Below are 19,459 nucleotides of genomic sequence, written 5' to 3'. Positions count from 1 at the left end.
CTTACTTGCAAAGCAGAATAGACACAGAGGTAATGACAAATATATGGATACTAAGGAGGAGGTGGGGCGTGGTGGAAGGAATTGGGTGTTTGAGATTGACACGATTGGTACTGTGTATAAAATAGATAACTAATGTGTAGCGTAGGGAACTCTCCTTAATGCACTGTGGTGATCTGAATGGGGAGGACTTCCAGAAGGGAGGGGATATGTGCATATGTAGGCTTCCCCGGTGGCCCTGTGGTGAAGAATTCACCTGCAATGCAAGAAACACAGGTTCTCTCCCTGGGTCAGGAAGATCCCCTGGAGAAGCAAATGGCAACCCACTCCAGTATTCTTGCCTGGGAAATCCCATGGACAGAGGAGCCTGGCGGGCTACAGTCCACAGGGTCAGAGAGTCAGAGATGACTTAGTGACTAAACAGCAAATATATATATATGACATTCATTCTTCTGCACAGTACAAACTAACACAACATTATAAAGAAGGTATACACCAATAAAATTTTTTAAATATACATTAATGGGATTGTGCCATAGGTGTTTGTCTTTCTGAAGTGTACGCTTTGTACCACATTTTAGATGTCTACTCCGGTCCCTATTTGTAAGTTAAGTTCATTGCTGCACAATTCTCAGTCATACACAAAGGTCCCATTTTACCTGTCTCCTCCCTTCTTGTTGGTTACCTTGTCCTCCAGTCCTCTCTCCCTCGGGCTACGCAGTTGTGAACACAGTGTACACCAGAACGTGGCCACGGACTGCTGTCTGCCTTCACTGCGCTCTAGTCCATCACCTCCTGCCTGCCACCCGTAATTCCCAAGCTATCCGCTATAATCTAGTCTCACCCAGCAGCCAGCAATGATGCTTTTAAAGACTGAGTCGTCTCATGTCATCCACTCGCTCCAAGCCCCGAGGGACCTCGCATCCATCTCTGTGACATCTGACTGCCCGCCCCGGGGCCGCAGGGCCTGGCGTGGTCTAGACCCTGCTCTCCTGCTGAACTCTCCCTCCAGCCTTCTTGCTTCCAACAGTCCAGTTGCATAGACCTCCCCCTTCTTTGATTCTTCATTCCAGCACATTAATCGAGCAACCAGTATCTGCCCAGCATCCTTCTAGGTACCTGGAGTACAGCAGTGGACAAAATAGACCTTCATTCTGATGTCAGACACCCACCAAGCACCCAGGCTCCTGGCCTGGCCCCTGCTGTTCCCTCCGCACCTGCAATGCTTCTCCCCACATTTCTATATGATCGCCCCTTCTCAGCATGTGGGTCTTAGCCCAGGCTCCTCCCCAGAGAGGTTCCCTCTGACCTCATCATTTTCTCTCCCCACAGGCTGCGTTATTTTCCCTCAAATCCCCATCATAACTGACATTATAGGTTCAGCTCTTCAGTATCAGCTCCCCGGCCAGACCGGAAAGATACAGGAGGGCAGGGCATTTTTTATTGTTTCCAGTGACTGGGTCCATAGCCCCAAAGTGCCAACCATTTTATATTTGTGTTTGTGTTCTGACGCCTGTGTTACTGCCAGGAGCTCAGATGACACAGCTCTCAGCACACTGGCCTCAGCCACACCAGCTCATCTGCTGCTTCTTATCCACTCCGAGCTTGGAAACTAGACAACCACAGCTCATAATAGCAGCCAGTGACTGCCCAGCGCCTTCATCCTCATGACAATCCTATCAGTTGCAGTCTATTATTATCCCCACTGTTCAGTTTAGGAAACTGAGGTTTGAAGAATATAAATACTGCATTTCTGGTGACTCAGCTAATAAATGTCAGAGCCAAATTAGAATCGGCACAGCCTGGCTCCACAGCCCTCATGCTTAACCGTAGTCATACAAGCTTATCCCTTTCTAGAAGTGCATATAAAGAAAGAAAAATTGACTCAGTGTTTTGGAGAGGGCCATCTATCAGGAAGGGGCATCAACTTTGATATGTGCCCATTTTGGTTACTTCAGCACTGCATCTCAGGGAGACCACAGTATCACATGTGTGTGTGCTCAGTCATGCCTGAGTCTTTCTGACCCCGTGGACTTAGCCCACCAGGCTCCTCCGTCCATCGGATTCTCCAGGCAAAAATACTAGAATGGGCTGCTATTCCCTTCTCCAGGGGATCTTCCTGACCTAGGGATTGAGCCCACATCTCCTGTGTCTCTTGCATTGGCCGGCGGATTCTTTACCACTACCTCACCTGGGAAGCCCTGCAAAGCATCCCAGGGCTATTCAAAACAGATAACTAAGAAGGACCCACTGTGTAGCATAGGGAGCTATACTCAATATTTTGTAATAACCTATAAGGGAAAAGAATCTGTAAACAAGTTACAATTATTATATTAATATCACTATTAGGTCAAACTCGTATCTTTTTTTTTTAAGAAATTGGAGTAAAATGAAGGAAATATATGTGAAGAAACCATTTTTTCATATAATTAGCAATCAGTCCTTAGACGTTTGAACCTGGAGAAAGTGAAGAACAAGGTCAATGGCCACTTCAAAGAATAATTCACAGATTTAGAGACTGGACGAGCCTACAGTGCTTTCAAGTTTCCTCCTCGGCATAACGAGAAGAAAATTCTGCCATGGAATCAGTGACAGTGCATGTCAATATTGTTTGTAAATTAAGCTATAACTATTAAGAAAAACTAGCAAAGAAGAAATAAAGAGTTTATAATAAATCTTTTTCTGCTTTAAAAAGGAATCTGAAAAAAATATATATATGGAGGAGGGCATGGCAACCCACTCCAATATTCTTGCCTGAAGAATCCCCATGGACAGAGTAACCTGGTGGGCTACAGTGCATGGGGTTGCAAAGAGTTGGACACGACTGAGCAACTAAACACAGCACAGCACTACGTATGTATAACTGAACCACTTCGCTGGACACCGGAAACTGATGTAACATCGTAATCAGTGATTGTTATTGAGTCATAAGTTGTGTCCAACTCTTTTGGGACCCCAGGAAGGTAGCCTGCCAGATTCCTCTGTCTTCAGTTTAAAAAAAAGAAAAGAAACACAAAGTATCAGGGGCTACATTCTAAATGTGTAAGCTATGTTCTCTAAGCAGCAGAGTTGCAATACATGCAAGAGAGTATCTTGAAAGCATGTGTAAAGTCACATGATCTAGAGCATCCCCTCCACCTCCTCCATGTTTCCAAAGCTGACTTCTCCTGGGGGTACCCACGTTTAGCCTCCATTCACAGCTCATTCTTGCCCTGTTCATGAGCCCTCCATGTGCTCCCTCTTTGACTTTTAATAAGAGTTGAGGCAGGTAGCTTATGTGTCAGAGCTGACTTGAAACACCCACACAAGCTGAGTGTCTCTCTCTCTGTCAATATCCATCAGCTTTCAACATGAGGATCAGAACTTCCCAGTGGTGGGTCTTCACTCCTGATTCTTTGCTCTTGGAGAAGCTGACAGTTTTCATGTTACTCCATATAGGTCTCCAAGCTGAATAGTTCTGTGACTGTTGGAGGGTTGGAACCTTTCTAGAATGCTCCTCAACAGTATTGTGTCCATTCATTCACTCATTAATTCAAACATCATATTTAGCTTCTTACTATAGACCAGAAATCCTGCAAATGTGATCGGACAGACCTCTGGGCCTTCACTCAAGCCATTCACTAATAGACAAGACTATACCCAAATGATTGTGATACTGTGTTGCTAGGGAAATCATGGAAGAATGCATATGAAATTATGGAGGCACTTGGTGAGGGTGAGGGAATACCTGTCTGGGAACAAAGGGAGAATTTCTTCCTTTTAAAATGCAAGACCTATTATGGGGAGCTGGGCATGTGAAAAGTCTAAGATACAGGAAAGGGAAAGACTCATCTCCTGCTGGGACTGACATGATCTGTAGGGAGAACCTAGAATTAATATGTCTCTAGAGTGGCGAAGGGTGGGGGGCACAGAACAAGGAGGAAACGGGAGTAGAGCTGAGAGAGGCAGGGTCGTGCTAGCCTCAGTGATGGTGAAAGTTCGGGAATTGATTCATGTCAGGATGAGATCACAGCTTCAACGACCGACGTGTGTGTGGAGGCTGGACTGGCAAGGGGGGAGTAGGGGGCACCCAGTGAGTCTGAGGGGGTTCAGACTATATCCCCATAGCAAGGCAGGACTCTTAAGATGGTGGCTTGACCTCTAGAGGATGACCCCAAGATGGCTACAAGGAGAGGACTGTGTATTATGGGCTAAGTGTTTTTTTTATTAGAAGCAATTAGTGAAGTCAAAACTGGGGGTATGGGATTTATATGAACACATTTTCTTTTCCTTGGTAAAAGACAGCTTCTCCAACCCCGAAGGCAAAGTGGAACAAGCTTGGACTTTGGAAGGAGAGCAGGTTCAAATCTATATCCTAGCACTAGCTGTGTGACCCTAGACAAGTTACCAAACCTCTCTGATCATAACAGCCCTCACCTGCAGTGTTCTACTATCTACACACAGCTCTGGTCCACTGTTGGGACTCAGACCCCAGGAACTATGAGCCACTTACATTGCTGTTCTCATCAGCATCATTGCTTTGCAAAGAAGAGGGAGACAGAACAGCAGATGGACCAGAAAACCTTTCTTGCTGGTGCTGAAACTGGGACAGATTGTGTCCTCAGCCCATCCTTGGGCATAGCTTACAGTTCACCTGACACTCCTGTGTGAAAGCACAAGTGTTGGTCACTCAGTCGTGTCCAACTCTTTGCGACCCCATGGACTACAGCCTGCCAGCCTCCTCTCTCCGTGGAATTCTTCAAGCAAGAATAACGGAGTGGGTAGCCACTTTAGATCCATTCAGTTTGTTGCAAATGACAAACTTTCATTTTTTAAATAGCTGAGTAATATTCCATTGCATGTGCGTGTGTGTGTGTGTATACTTCCCACACACACACGCCACATCCTCTTCATCCATTCACCTACAGATGGTCACTTTGGTCACTTGCACATCTCAGCTATTGTAGATAATGCTGCATAGATCTTTCGAATTAGTGTTTTTGTTTTCATGGGATAAATACCCAGAAGTGGAATTGCTAGATCATATGGTAGTTCTATTTTTAATTTTTTGAGGACCCTCCATACTGCTTTTCATAGTGGCTACACCAATTTACATTCCCATCAACAAGGTATGAGGCTAGATCCACTGGACATTTTAACACTTCTCGAAAAGCCTTGTCCTTGTCTGTGACCCCCAGGGGCCTCCTCTTTCCTGGAGCCTCCTGGCTTATCTACTGTTTATAGACCTTGAAAGCATTCCCTTCAGGCCCAGCACCCTTAGGGAAATTCATTTGACTGCAGCCTCCTCTTCCAGGGTCACGTGTACAGTCAGTAATCAAGATGAATGAAGAAACCACACTGGAAGTACCTGTACTTTGTCAGTACGTTTTCTCAGTAAATGCAGTTTTGTTTTTAGTGACTAGGCAGAGTGACTAAATAAAAGTAACAGCAGATCTACCCGGAGAAACTATTTCCACAGTGCTCCCTGCCTGGGGCAACTCAAAGATCCGTAGTTGCGAGTTTAAGAGCTAGCTCACTTGACTGCTTTTAAAGACTCCGACTGACAACAGCAGGCTGTTATCTTCAGACCAGAGTGTCTATGGCATACTATTGTGGAATATTGCACAGGAAGATACATCTCTTTTTGAAAAGAATGTCAATTCAAGGAGAGTCTCTTGGACTGCAAGGAGAATCAAACCAGTCAATGCTAAAGGAAATCATCTCTGAATATTCACTGGAAAGGTTGATGCTGAAGCTCCAATACTTTAGCCATCCAATGCAAAGAGCCAACTCATTGGAAAAGACCCTGATGCTGGGAAAGATTGAGGGCAGGAGGAGAAGGGGGTGGCAAAGGCTGAGATGGTTGGATGGCATCACCAACTCAATGGACATGAATTTGAGTAAACTCCAGGAGATAGTGAAGGGCAGGGGAGGCTGGCATGCTACAGTCTATGGGGTGGAAAAGAGTCAGACACAACTTAGTGACTGAGTGTTATCACTAATTTAAGGAGCCTGCCAGCTTTTCTAGACAATCGTGGCCACTGGGAGGCACTATCCCAGTCCTCTTCTGTTAGCCCAAGGCTCTCCCCGTGTCCCTCAATTCTGTCTGAACAGATCAGGTCCCAAACCAGTCAGGGTGTGAGGGGGGCGTGTCCACACCAAGAGGGGACTGGGCACAAGGCAAGCAGGCTGCAGTCAAGGCTGGTGGCCGATGACCGGGAGGGCCAGGCTTTCAGAAAGAGAACAAGCAGCGGGAGCAGCAGCCCCCTGCCCAGGGCTGTGCCTCCTGCTCCTTTTTGCTGCTTTCTCTGTTCCTCTATATAAACGTAGAGAGGAGGATCAACCCCGGACAATGGAGGAGACCCAGTCATGGAGCTGAAATTCTGAATCAATCAAGCCTGCTTTCTAAATTGACCGTGAAATTACCCAAAAACGTATGAACAAGACTCCTTCAGGTTCTTTGCAGACATGGGGTCTAGAGAACAAATAGAGTTCAGATACAGAACAGAGAACGTTCTGTCTCCGACCCCAGAGTTTTGACTGTAGGTTCTGACCCAGAGCATATACTTATTTGGTCATTGATTCATGTCTGTCTGCCTCGCCAGACAGGAAGCTACACGAAGGGAGAGGCCATCTGTTTTTTCCTCGCATTTCATACAGATCTGAAAACTACTACCAGACTACTGTCTGGTCCTGCCCCTCGCCTCTAGTCCCCCGGGAAGGCAGGTGCCCAGAGAGGAAACCAATGACATCTGGTTCCCAGGGCCAGATCCAAGGCGGTGGGGGTGAGAGGCAGAGCAGGACAGCCTGGAGTGCCCCTTGCCGGAGTCCATCAGCCTAAAGGGCTGGAGCCAAAGTCAACGGAAAGACCACTTTGCCGTATTCCGTCCCCAGCTCCCAAACCTGAAGCTTGCATCTCACCTCTCCATGCAGGGGAAGTGAGGACGACCAGGCAAAAGCTGGTCAGAGGCTGAAGGGAGCACAGGTGAGTGTGTATTTGCTGCCAAGCAGACAGGGGGAGTAGGGAACACTCAGAGGGGCTGCCCCCCTTCAGGTGGGCACAGCCTCTGCACCCAGAAGGATGCTATGCCCCTCAGGCCTTGTTAGGGAAGAGAAGGGGCAGACAGAGAAAACGGTGGCCCCGCTTAGAAGCTGCCTTGAAAGAGTATTAGTCGCTCAATTGTATCCTACTCTTTTGTGACCCTGTGGACTGTAGCCCTCCACACTCCTCTGTCCATGGGATTCTCAGGCAAGAATACTGAAGTGGGTTGCCATTTCCTTCTCCAGGAGATCTTTCCAACCCAGAGATCGAACCCAGGTCTCCTGCATTGCAAGCAGATTCTTTACTGTCTGAGCCAGCAGGAGAAGCTACCTTAGAACCATTTTAGACCGGCTTCCACGTAACAATGACAACAGGGTAAACAGTGCCCAAATGCACAAGAGGGATGCGTCTGTTTCAGGAGGTTTCGAGAGCCAGTGGGTCATTGGTCTTCTTCCTTGGTCATGACCCTGCGTGGTTTCCTATAGGTGCTTGGATCAATGTCCAAGAGCTCTCCAGGGTGTTCTGACCCCATATTTCAGTATCACTGGACAGTGGTGTAATTGTCACCTTGTCACACCTACTCTCGTGGTTCTGCCTCTTAGGAATTGGTGCAGAGAGGGAGCAGGGGGCACAGAGGGGACCCCACTGAGTCCTGGGGACCACACTCTGAGGTTACCACCCAGAGTCCCAGGCCAGAGCATTTAGGGTAGCGACCCCGTGGACACCCCAGCAGGGTGGGGCCTTTCTGATGATGAATGGGCTCAGAGCTGCACAGACTCAAGGGCAACCTACACAGACTCTGAGCCTCTGTCCCCCACTCAAGATGCTACATACTAAATATGAACTAATGCAGACTTCTAAAACAGACCACTCCAAAAGCCGCCTCGAGAAATAGGAGCAATGGCTTCAGTAGGAGAGTATTTTAAAATGCAAACCGCCTGGGGAAATATTTGCTGTGTATTCGGTAGTGGTGGGCTCAGCCCAGCACCAGACACAGTAACTGCGTGATAAGTTGTAACTGTCACTGTCATTAAACCAGAGCTTTCTACAAGTTGATAGAAAAATAAGAAAGAGCCCACAGCAGACAGTTCACAAAAGGTGAGGTTCAGACAGCCCACAAAGTGCATAAAATCTCTTCCTTGTTAAAAATCAAATAATAAAACAACTCTTCCCCATCACTGAATTTACAAAATTTGCTTTTCTGTTTGTTGTATTTTAAGATAATGCCCAGTTCATTGCAGTTCAACACTCATAACCTTTCCGAAAAGTGACCTGCCAATTCATCTTACAAGATTAAGACTTTGGAGATATTTGTATGTACTTTGATACAGTAATTCTACATGTAAGGAATTCATTCTAAGAACATGCACAAATACTTATCTACAGAATGTTCCTCATACATTTATTAATGCAAAAAGCTAGGACTTATCTAAATATTTAACAAAAGATGTTTGGCTAAAGAGATCACCATACAATGTAAAGATATTCAGAGGCACAAATGATGTTACAGACTGTCTTTGTTATCATGCAAAGATGGTCAGGATAGCCAATACCACAAGTCCCCTACATATGAATGAGTTCCATTCCAACAGCATGTTTGTAAATCGAATTTGTTTGTGAGTCCAACAAAGTTAGCCTAGGTACCCAACTAATACAATCAGCTATATAGTACTGTATTGTAACATGTTGTAATACTTTTCAGGCAAATAAAACATAAAAAAACACAAAAAATAAACATTTTTACCCTTACAGTACGGTAACTTGATGAGATGGTTAGATAGCATCACCGACTCAATGGACATGAATTTGCGCAAACTCTGGGGGACAGCGACAGACAGAGGGGCCTGGCATGCTGTAGTCCGTGGGGTCGCCAAGAGTTGGACGTGCCTCAGCAACTGAGCAGCAACAAGAGTAACCTGAGAAGTACCGTAGTCCAGTACAGCAGCTGGCACCAGGGGCTGGCGCTGAGTGAACAGGCAAGGAGAGTTACTGCCTGGAGCAGGGAGAGGAGGTGGGAGATGGGGGAGCTGGAGGATCCTCAGCAACAGGAGACAGGTGAAGCTGCCAGTTCACCCATGCTGATGCTGATGGCACAGGTTGTGGTTCCTTGCTGAATTCAATTCTATTTACCCTCTCGAGAAAAAGATGCAGTGATGTCTAGGTAGGTCTGTGCCAGCTATATCACCGCTGCTTTTACGCTTGCTTCTGGACATCCTGGGCTTGAAATAAAGATACTGCACTACCGTACTCAAAAGTAGTACTGTACGGTAAAGTACGTTAAAGCACAACCACTGGTGGACGATGCAGGCACATGACGACGTACACCAGACACATGAGTTAACTTACATGATCCGACATACAAATGCATGCTCACATATTCAGAAGTTTGCAACTTATAGTTCCATAGGTAGAGAATTTACTGTATTGGGAAAGGGAGCTTGCAAAACTTAAGGTGAGAAAAATACAATGTGTGCTAACAGTGACTGCCTATGTGTGGTGGAATTACAAATGTATTGTTTTGCTCTGCTTCACAGCATTTTCTGATTTTTCTGTAGTGCCTAAACATTGCTTCTATATTAAGAAAAGCAATAAACAATCTTGACTTTTATGACTTCAGGACATTGTCCAAGACTTAAATGCATGTCTAATCTGGGATCCCTTATCATCTGACTAATATTTATAGAGAACTTATATACGCCAGACTCTGCTGGTGCTGGAAAGACAAGCGTATGTGTTAGCTGTTAACTATCGGCTAGTACTTGTTTTACTATTAACACGATTATTAGCACCGGTACTAGTCTCCAGATCAGAATTAGTAGGGGAGTGAGTGTAGAAGTGTAAACAAGTCATTGCAGGATGGTACTGATATGTTCCAGCACAGGGAAATATAGGAGGGATCGCTAATCAGGACTTCAGGAGCCAAAGAAAAGAGGGCTTCCTGAAGGAAGGGGTAATTACCATTTAAGTCAAGGGGGCTGCTAAGGAAAAGAAAGGGGCCGTGTTGCTGGCAGAAGGAACAGCCCCAGCAGAGAAATTCACTCAGAGTTGCAACGCAAAGACCCAGAGGCTGTAGGCTGGGGTTAGGTGGGGAGGGAGCGGGAGGGGACAGAGTCAGAAGCAGGAAGCCTTGTAAGCTGTGCTGAGGACCCCGAACTTGACTCAGCTCCTGGATGAGATTTGCTCTGTGCTAATGTTCCTTGCTCTGTGGGGAAGAGGCCCAGGGTCAGCAGGACTGGAGTTGAGGAGCTGATCCCCCCTCCATGATTTGGTGGGTCACATACTCTTGTTTCTCAGCTGCCAGTATTTGATCCTTGATAGATGTATGTTTATATCAAGTCAAGAGACTGCTGTGTGCGTGCATGCTCAATCATGTCTAACTCTTTGTGACTCCATGGACTGTAGCCCTCCAGGCTTCCTTGTCCATGGGATTTCCCAGGCAAGAATACTGGAGTCAGTTTTCATTTCCTACTCCAGGGAATCTTCCTGACCCAGCGATCGAACCCGAGTCTCCTCCATTGGCAGGTGGATTCTCTGTCACTGAACCTCCTGGGAAGCCCTCTGATACTGCTGCTAGTCTTCAGTTATCCTTCTAACTTCCTGAATATTCAGGGTTTTGGCTAAATTTAGGTATTCCCCCAACCCTTCTTCCATTCAATATGATCACCCTCAAACTCTTTCTGGGGAGAAATCTTGTTGCTACTCAGCCTCTGTGAAGTCTTCTAATTGATTAGAAGCTGCATGATCTGTTGCATGATCTATGCACCCTCTGGTCTATACCCTGTCTCCTGGGCTCACTAGTTTGTTTCCTCAGCAGTTTTAAAAGAACTTGACACCCCAGGCCCCAGCTGAGGCCTTCCTTACCCACTGAACACCTGCCCTTCACAGAAAACTTTGACAAACACAGTAAGGCAGCTTTGCTAGAAGGAGACAACAAAAACCCATAGCAGAAAATTTAAAGTTCAGTAGGAGATGTAAATCTAGTCCACATTATGGCTGCTTCTGTGAAAATACACATATCATAGAGTTAGACAATGTTTTAGTGGATTTATATGCCCCCAGGGAGCAATCAATGGACTCATTTCTCAGCACACACCAGAGCCCAGACAGTTCTGGAGGGGGCCTCCAAGCAGCACGCAGCAGGGTCCCTCTCGGCCTCTGAATGTTGTCACTGGATGAGAAGCAGTTAGGAGAGCATGAGTGCTTGCACTTAAGCAGAAAACCACAGATGTAGCCTTGACTTAGATGAATCACACACCTTCACCCTTCAGGGCCTCCTCTTGTCCCACACAGACGCAGTGACCCAGAGCCATCGCTGGGACTGTCAGGACCGTGGGATTTGTTTTGCCAACTTATTCAAATTCACCTGCAAAGCCATGGGGAGAATATACTTCAGGTTTCAAGGTCTGGGCTTAGAGAGTGATTAGATGAGGTAAGCAACCTTATTTTAAAGTTCCTTCCATCTAAAAATGAAAAAATTGAACACAGAGCTACCATATGACCCTGTAAACCCACTCCTGGACATATATCTGAAGAAAACTAGAATTCAAAAAGATACATGCACCCCGATGTTCACTGCAGCGCTACTGACAATGGCCAAGACATACACGCAACCTGAATGTCCACTGACAGATGAATGAATAAAAAAGCTCCGGCACATATATACGCAGTGGAATACTAATCAACGATAAAGAAAGAGTGAAATACTGCCATTCACAGCAACAGGGGTGGACCTGGAGATTATCATACAAGTGAAGTGAGCCATGCAGAGAAAGACAAATGTCATAATATACGTGAAATCTAAAAAAACAACCATGATGCAAATGAACTTATTTACAAAGCAGAAATAGACTCACAGACATAGAAAACAAATTTATGGTTACCAAAGGGTAAAGGGAAGGATGGGAAGGATAAATGGGAAGTTTGGAATTAACATATACACACTACTATAAATACAATGATAACCAGTAAAGACGGACTATGTATCACAGTGAACTGTACTCATTACTTTGTAATAACCTAAATGGGAAAAGAATCTGAAAACGAATAATATGCATAACTGAATCACTTTGATGTACAGCTGAAACTAACACAACATTGTAAATCAACTATGCTTCAATAAAAAATAAAAAACATGAAGTGGGCAGATAAAAAAAGGATTCCTTATGTAATTATCATATTAATGTTTATCTCAAAAATAGAATACATATAAATGTGTAAAGTGAATTATTAATGGCAATAATTTTTAAACATTTTTAAGTGAATCATCCAAAAAGGCAAGCAAACTGTATATGGAGATCATAAGGCAGAAGTGGGGCAGAGTAGGGGGGAGGAGATGAGGGCCCACACTCTGGTACCAGACCCTTGTATTTAGCCCTGTTCCCAAGATTTACCAGCTTTCTTATGTTGAAAAAATTATTTAACCTTTTCATCTCTTCGTCTTAAAAGCGGGAAGGATCACTGTACCTGCTTCACACTATTGTTATCAAGTGTCAGTGAGCTAATGTATCTAAAGGACTTGGAACCATGCCTGGCACACAGTAAGGTCAATATACAAGCCAATTAATGACCTAGTGTACCATGTACATTTTACAATTTGCCTTCCTTAAATTCACCTGCTGGTATTCTTATCAATTTACTCCAGTGGACTTCATATTAAAAGACAAGACATTAATAGCTTCATTTATCTGGTCTTGTGGGATTTTACCTTGCCCCTTTGGCTGCAGAGGAACTCTACTTAATGCACTGTAATGACCCGAATGAAGGAAATCCAAAAGGGAGAGGACATGTCTATGAATGGCCGATTCATTTTGCTGTGCAGTAGAAACATAACATTGTAAAGCAACTGTACTCCAATAAAAATTTTTTTAAAAAAGAAACAGGAAAAACAGATTAAGACACTCCAACATACTATCGTATGAACTCCATAAAGAAAATACAGAAAACAAAGTCAATTTTCAAATATGAAAAAAATAAAAGATAATATAAAAGAACAGTTCAGTTTTGTCTTCCTTATTCCATAGGAATGTTTTTTTCCAGCATCAAAACACTGAATCATATGCATAGCTGAAGCCTAACATTTAAAACTTCTCTCATGATGTAATAAACATCTGTTTAGGCTAAGGCAATTGCAACTGACTGCTATCCTCATATGTCACAATGGCACATTTCTGATTCTTAGATCAATGCAACAGCCGTTTATCATGCTTAGTAAGGATGCATCATTCATTCAACAAATATTTATTTTTCCAGGCATTGATGCTGATTAGTATAATTATATATGCTCATTTGAATATGGAATGTTCCATAATTTAGATTTCTTTCAATAAAGGCATTTAAATAAGAATAATATGCCCTTCAATCAAGCCATTGACTTTCCAAAAATTTTAAGATGTAAACATACTGTTAGTCATCCACTCTCACCCCATGGTTTTAGCACCTATTATTCTTGCCTGAATCAATTATTAACCAGCCTATGTTATCTCCTAATGATAGAATCACCATCATTTCTAGGTTCACTGATTGATATTCTACCGTAAAAAAAAAACAACTCTTATTTATTTAGTATTGACTATATATTCTTATTTTATTCAATTCTATTTATGTTGCTGCTGAAATTTTCTGAATCTTTTGCCCCATATTTGGTCAGAGGGAGTACCTTCAGGCAAACCCTTATGTCATTTTGATATTTCCCAGCATTTCTTAAGCTTTTCCTTACTTTATGACATAAGAAGTTCAAGGATCATCTTATATTTTCCAGGCCCCAGTATTAGATTTTATAGAGAAGCCATTTCAGGAACTCTGCTTCCTTTTAGTCAAGAATGGTAGTTAGAACCCAAGACCCGGGTGATGAATGTACTCATAGCTATGACACTGTCATTGCTTCCAGCTCCTCTCAATAGAACTAGGAAATATATGTATGTGTGTGCTCATGCACACACATGCACACACACATATCTTTATCTACACCTATTAAAAAACCAGTGGTTCTCCACGAGGGAGATTTTGTCCCCAACAGACATTTGGTGATGTCTACAGACATATTAAAAAGCAGAGACATTACTTTGTCAACAAAGGTCCATCTAGTCAAGGCTATGGTTTTTCCAGTAGTCATGTATAGATGTGAGAGGTGGACTATAAAGAAAGCTGAGTGCAAAAGAATTGATGCTTTTGAACTGTGGTGTTGGAGAAGACTCTTGAGAGTCCCTTGGACAACCAGGAGATCCAACCAGTCCGTCCTAAAGGAAATCAGTCCTTGGTGTTCATTGGAAGGACTGATGTTGAAGCTGAAACTCCAATATTTTGGGCACCTGATGTGAAGAGCTGACTCATTTGAAAAGACCCTGATGTTGGGAAAGATTAAAGGTGGGAGGAAAGGGGACAACAGAGGATGAGATGGTCAGATGGCGTCACCAACTCAATGGACATGAGTTTGAGTAAACTCCGGGAGTTGGTGATGGACAGGGAGATCTGGCGTGCTGCGGTTCATGGGGTCTCAAAGAGTCAGACACGACTGAGTGACTGAACTGAACTGAACTGAACAGACAGTTCTGGTTGTTAGAGCTGGGGGGGTGGGGGACAGATCTGGTTACCTCTCCCATTTACTAAGTAGAAGCCAGAGATGCGAAATATCCTACAAAGTACAGGACAAGCCCCCACGATGAAGGATTATTGGATCCAAAATGTTAGTAGTGCTGAGGTTGAGAAGTCCTGACTATAAGGTTATCTTGAATCTCAATCCAGCACCAGTGGTGGTTCCTGCATTTCCCGTAACAGTGAGAAACCACCACCTCCGGCCACAGGGTGCTTCCTTATGGGATCAATCCTCAAATACACAGAAAGTATATTTCTGACATGTTATCCCATCTCTCTGCAGAAAAACAAACCTATGTACTGAAATAGGATTTGTCTAGATGGGATTTCTTTTATATTGGGGTTTTTTTTTTTTTTTGGTCTTGGGGCTTCCCTGGTGGTGCAGATGGTGAAGAGTCTGCCTGCAGTGCAAGAGGCCCTGGGTTCCATCCCTGGGTCAGGAAGATTCCCTGGAGAAAGAAATGGCCCCCTGCCCCAGTATTCTTGCCTGAAGAATCCCATGGACAGAGGGGCCCAGTGGGCTACAGCCCCTGGGGTCGCAAAGAGTCAGACATGACTGAGCAACTAAGCGTAAACAGCCTGAAGAGAGTCAAAGTACTGTATTCTCAACTTACTTGGGTTGTGTTTTCCTGAATCTACTTAATGCAGGAGAACTACCCAAGCTTTATTGTTTTGCTCTTCTTTACACTTGTAGCTCTGAAAATAAACTATCATTTACTTAGGTCCATACGTCCTGGCATATGAAAGTCTTTAAATGTATTCGCCCTATTGGCCTGTGTGATTTTCTGGCTCAATTTCTTATACCAAAAGAGGTTATTCAATTCTATTTATGTTGCTGCTGAAATTTTCTGAATCTTTTGCCCCACATTTGGTCAGAGGGAGTACCTTCAGGCAAACCCTTATGTCATTTTGATATTTCCCAGCGTTTCTTAAGCTTTTCCTTACTTTATGACATAACAAGAAGTTCCAGGATCATCTTATATTTTCAGATTACACACTAGCCTTAAAAGAACAGGTTAAAATTCGAATTATGACAACAAGGGGATACCAGGGCTGTGGCAGGAGGGACCAGGGCCTGAAAGCAATTTGCTCAGGGTTCAAAAGCAGTGCTCAGCCTTCATATCTAAGTTAGAGATGGATGGGTCCATCTCAGCATAGATGCACTACTGTTAGCAGCTGCCGTAGAGGTAGTGCGAACTAAAATTTCTGCATTTGGAGATGACACATTCTTTGGAATCTTTAAAAAAAAAAAAAAGTCCCATGAGGCTGTTACTAAATGGAAATAAAACAAAAACAGGTTTATGTAAAGTAATGCTACCAGGCCAGTTTATTCAAGGATGATACAGTTTGAACTCCCATTTACAACTTGAGAGCAGATTTTTAGATGATATTATAGAATGTAATCAAAAGGCAATCAAAATAAAGCCAAAACCAGTCATATGGCATCTATTTCCAAATCTAGATCTCTCAACAGAGCATTCTTCTGAGGTCCAGAACCTCGAGTCCAGCTCTTTGCTGGGTATCTACTTCCTATGGCCCCATAGTCACCTACTGTATCAAGTCTAAAGTAGATTTTATTACACCTAACTCTACTTACTGCTTGCAGATGAGCTACTTTGATGCTGACCAGTGACCTGGAACTGCTCATCTCTGCAGCAGGCCTCAGAAACTAGGTAAGGAAGTAGTCACCTCCAGTCTATTTACTAGCAGCATGTCCTTATGAGCTGTTCTATTTATCCAGACATCTACATATTACTTTACAGTTTACAACGTGATCTGATCAACATTTTTATTCAATCATCTTGATAGTCCTCTCCTACTATCCCCCTGCCTTTTTTTAAAAGCAAGAAATTTAACTCTAATTACATTCTTAAATGCACATTCATAGGCATGGATGGGGCCAAGCTTCAAACCTGTATCTTCTGACTCAAAAGTGTATTCTTTCTACCAGTTCCTGCTTTGCTCAATTGTGTAGGAATAGCAGACACTATGTAAGTTTCTCTGCCGGAGATGTTTTCATTCTACACAGAGAAACAACATGTGCACACACATATTCATACTTTTTCCCTCAAACTCTTGTGTTACTTTGAAGTAGTCTTCTCATAATAATATGTAATAATATAATAATTGGGGAAACTGTGGCTGAGTATATTGAATGATCTTGCCCAGTATTACCCAGATTGCAAATAGCAAAACTGCAGATGTCAGAATTCCTAATTTTCTTTACATTTGTGGATCATAAAAGAATGCTTCCCTGAAAAGTGCTTTTTACCCCTGTTGAGCTACAGAATCAACCCAAATTGCATCAGTACATTAGGAAATTAAATAATCCCTTTTACTACATAGTGATTGTAAGTGTAGCAGAACTACAGTTCGATAAACGTAGAAGTTGAATTTTTAATGGCTAGGACTGTAGTTGCAAAGGCAAAAGATTAATCATCCTTTCTGGCAGTTATCAGCACTGAAAGTTTCACTTTTGCCAGAAGAACGTAGAAAACTGGCATAAAATTACTTGTGTGAATCAGAATGTAGCACTTGACCGTTCAGGAAAACTATTGGGGAAGGGACGCAATTGGCAAGAAGTGATCTCATCCTTGAAAGAAGGCGTGACTATTGATTTTTTGCTGTCTGGTCAACAAGACCTTGTACATCAATAGACATTGCTTCATGGATACCTTGCCATTTATCTTTGGGTGGGGTGGAGTAGGATGGGAGAGCAAGCTGTGCTCTGGCTCTAAGTCCAGTGCAATCCAACACAACAACACATTCACCTCATAGCTATCAGGGAAAAACTGAAGGCAGTAAGCAACACTCAATATACTCTGGAAAAGAAATGAGGCATAGACTGGTCATGCCAGCTGGGACCAGAGGGAAGGTAGGGAGCTTAGAAATGATGCATTACAATCTTGGTGAACTCGGTGGCATCCTGGCTTAGAACCAACCCATCAGAGGAATGGTGAGAGCAACCACCATGGCAGATCGACCCCATCCTACTAGTTCTGCCTCCAAGCATTTGTAAACTCTTTCTTACGTTCAAAGTGATTGATGTAAAAAAGAAGCTTTCTTTTCCCAGGCTCATAACATCTGCAGAAAATCATCAGGCAGTGACTCTCCCCTCCCAGGCAGCTTTGTCTAACCACATGGCCTCTATTTCACAGTGTGTCTTGCACCAGCTCTTCGTTATTGGTGTCATTTTCTTCCTTTACTGGTTCAGAGCAGAGGTTTGAAATCAGGTGGATCTTTGTTGAAATCTTTGTCACTTACTAGCTGTGTGGCCTTGGGCAAGAGCCCTGAATTCTTTGAGCTTCTATGTACTCATCATTAAATGAGTGATACCACTGCAGCATCCTGTAAGGACTGAGGTTATACAGCTCAAGCACTTTATTCAGCACATGCCTGGCATAACACAGTGGCCACTACAGTTGTATTGCCCTACACCTAGTCCATTTCAGCAGGTTCATATTTGATAGCTTGACTCAAGAATCCTATTTTGATGGATCCATTTTTCCACTGCCACCATATTAATTTGGTAAACCAGAATGTTGATGGTGGTACTCTCATGTGCAAAGACCATCATTAGCTCCTTCTTGTCAACCCAGCAAACTAAAAAACAAAAGTCTTCCACAATCTAGCCTCAACCTAACTTTTCTGCCTTATCTCCCAGTTAAGCCCATCAGGGATCTTCATGGTCTCCTCCTGATGCATGGTAGTGAGCTACCCTTGCAAGTGAAGACCTGGTAACATCAGTGGATGATACCAAGGTCCTTTAACTCCCAGGGAAGGGACACACAGAATCTCCAACAGGAAACTTCCCACAAAGCTAAGGAATGGAGATGTGGGGATTACAGGTCTTCCCCAAGTGCCTACCAAGGAGATTAAAATTACTCAAGATGCCTATGAAACAGAGTGCCTGAAAAGTGGGCAAATCCTTCACCAAGCTTTCTAGTGGATCAACTGTGTCCACATTCAGGAATCTCTGACACAGCAGGTGTGTTATCTTGGCCGAGCTCTCACGGGCTGTGCATGTCTTAGCTTATCCGAATGTTCCCTCCATCCCTTTGCAGAGCTTCACTGGGGCTGTGCTTCACTCTTGGGAACCCATGGGCACCTGCACTGGAGAGCTGGGACACCCAGTGCTGCTGGTCAGCACAGGTCCTCTCCTGAACGCTGCTGCTTCTGCAGCTCAGCTTCTCCATTTTCTTTCCATCTGCCCCTCCCTTTCCAGTCCTCCATCACTGGATCCCCAGTTCAGGGTCCCATCACTGCCCCTTCTATTTCAATCACCACCCCCAGTTCTCCTCTTTCTGCATTCCATGACTGCCATTGTCCCCCACCCCACCCCGACTCAGGAGACAGTCCCCAGAGCAACCCATAATGCTGTAGAAATCACACTTGCAGCAGAGAAAACATGTGCAGAAAGGCTCCAGAAGCAAGACTTAATGGCCTAAGAGGCTGCACCTCTAGTTCCTGAAGCAAAACGTCTGAGCTTCAGTCCCCTGAATGTCACCTGATTGCTTCTCCCCACTTTAGTGCCCCTGTTAGATTCAGTTGTTAGTTGGCTGTTTGTCACTTTCCACCGACTCTAAGTGGCTAAAGAGAGCCTGGAAAACATCAAACAGGGTGTTTCTTATTTCAAAGAAACTGAGACTCAGAAAGGTGAAGCGACTGCTCTGGCGTAGGTGCATTAAAAGCGAGAAATGTTCTGCGTGGCTATGTCTCCTGTAGTCAGCATGTTTATGTCAAACCTTTGTCAGGAGTGCTTCGTTTCCATAGTAACAGACACGATACTTTAGCAACGACAACAACAAGGCACACAGCCAGTGCACGAGTTGGGTAATAACAGGTAGGGCG

The 19,459-nt window shown here is 44.0% G+C and overlaps 1 protein-coding gene across 2 annotated transcripts in view; it reads left to right on the top strand.

The window, feature by feature from the left end:
• DLGAP1 (DLG associated protein 1) overlaps nt 1-19,459 on the top strand; it is a 770,938-nt gene that overhangs the window by 427,820 nt on the left and 323,659 nt on the right. For both annotated transcript variants that reach the window (XM_043443644.1, XM_043443645.1), the window contains one exon: nt 16,215-16,281. The gene's annotated coding sequence lies outside the window, so the exon portion shown is untranslated. The remainder of the gene's footprint in view (nt 1-16,214; nt 16,282-19,459) is intronic.

Source organism: Cervus canadensis, chromosome 23 (assembly GCF_019320065.1).
Source record: "Cervus canadensis isolate Bull #8, Minnesota chromosome 23, ASM1932006v1, whole genome shotgun sequence".
NCBI classification, from domain to species: Eukaryota; Metazoa; Chordata; class Mammalia; order Artiodactyla; family Cervidae; genus Cervus; species Cervus canadensis.
The sequence above is the reverse complement of the archived record's forward strand: the minus strand, read 5'-3'. Positions and strand labels throughout refer to the sequence as shown.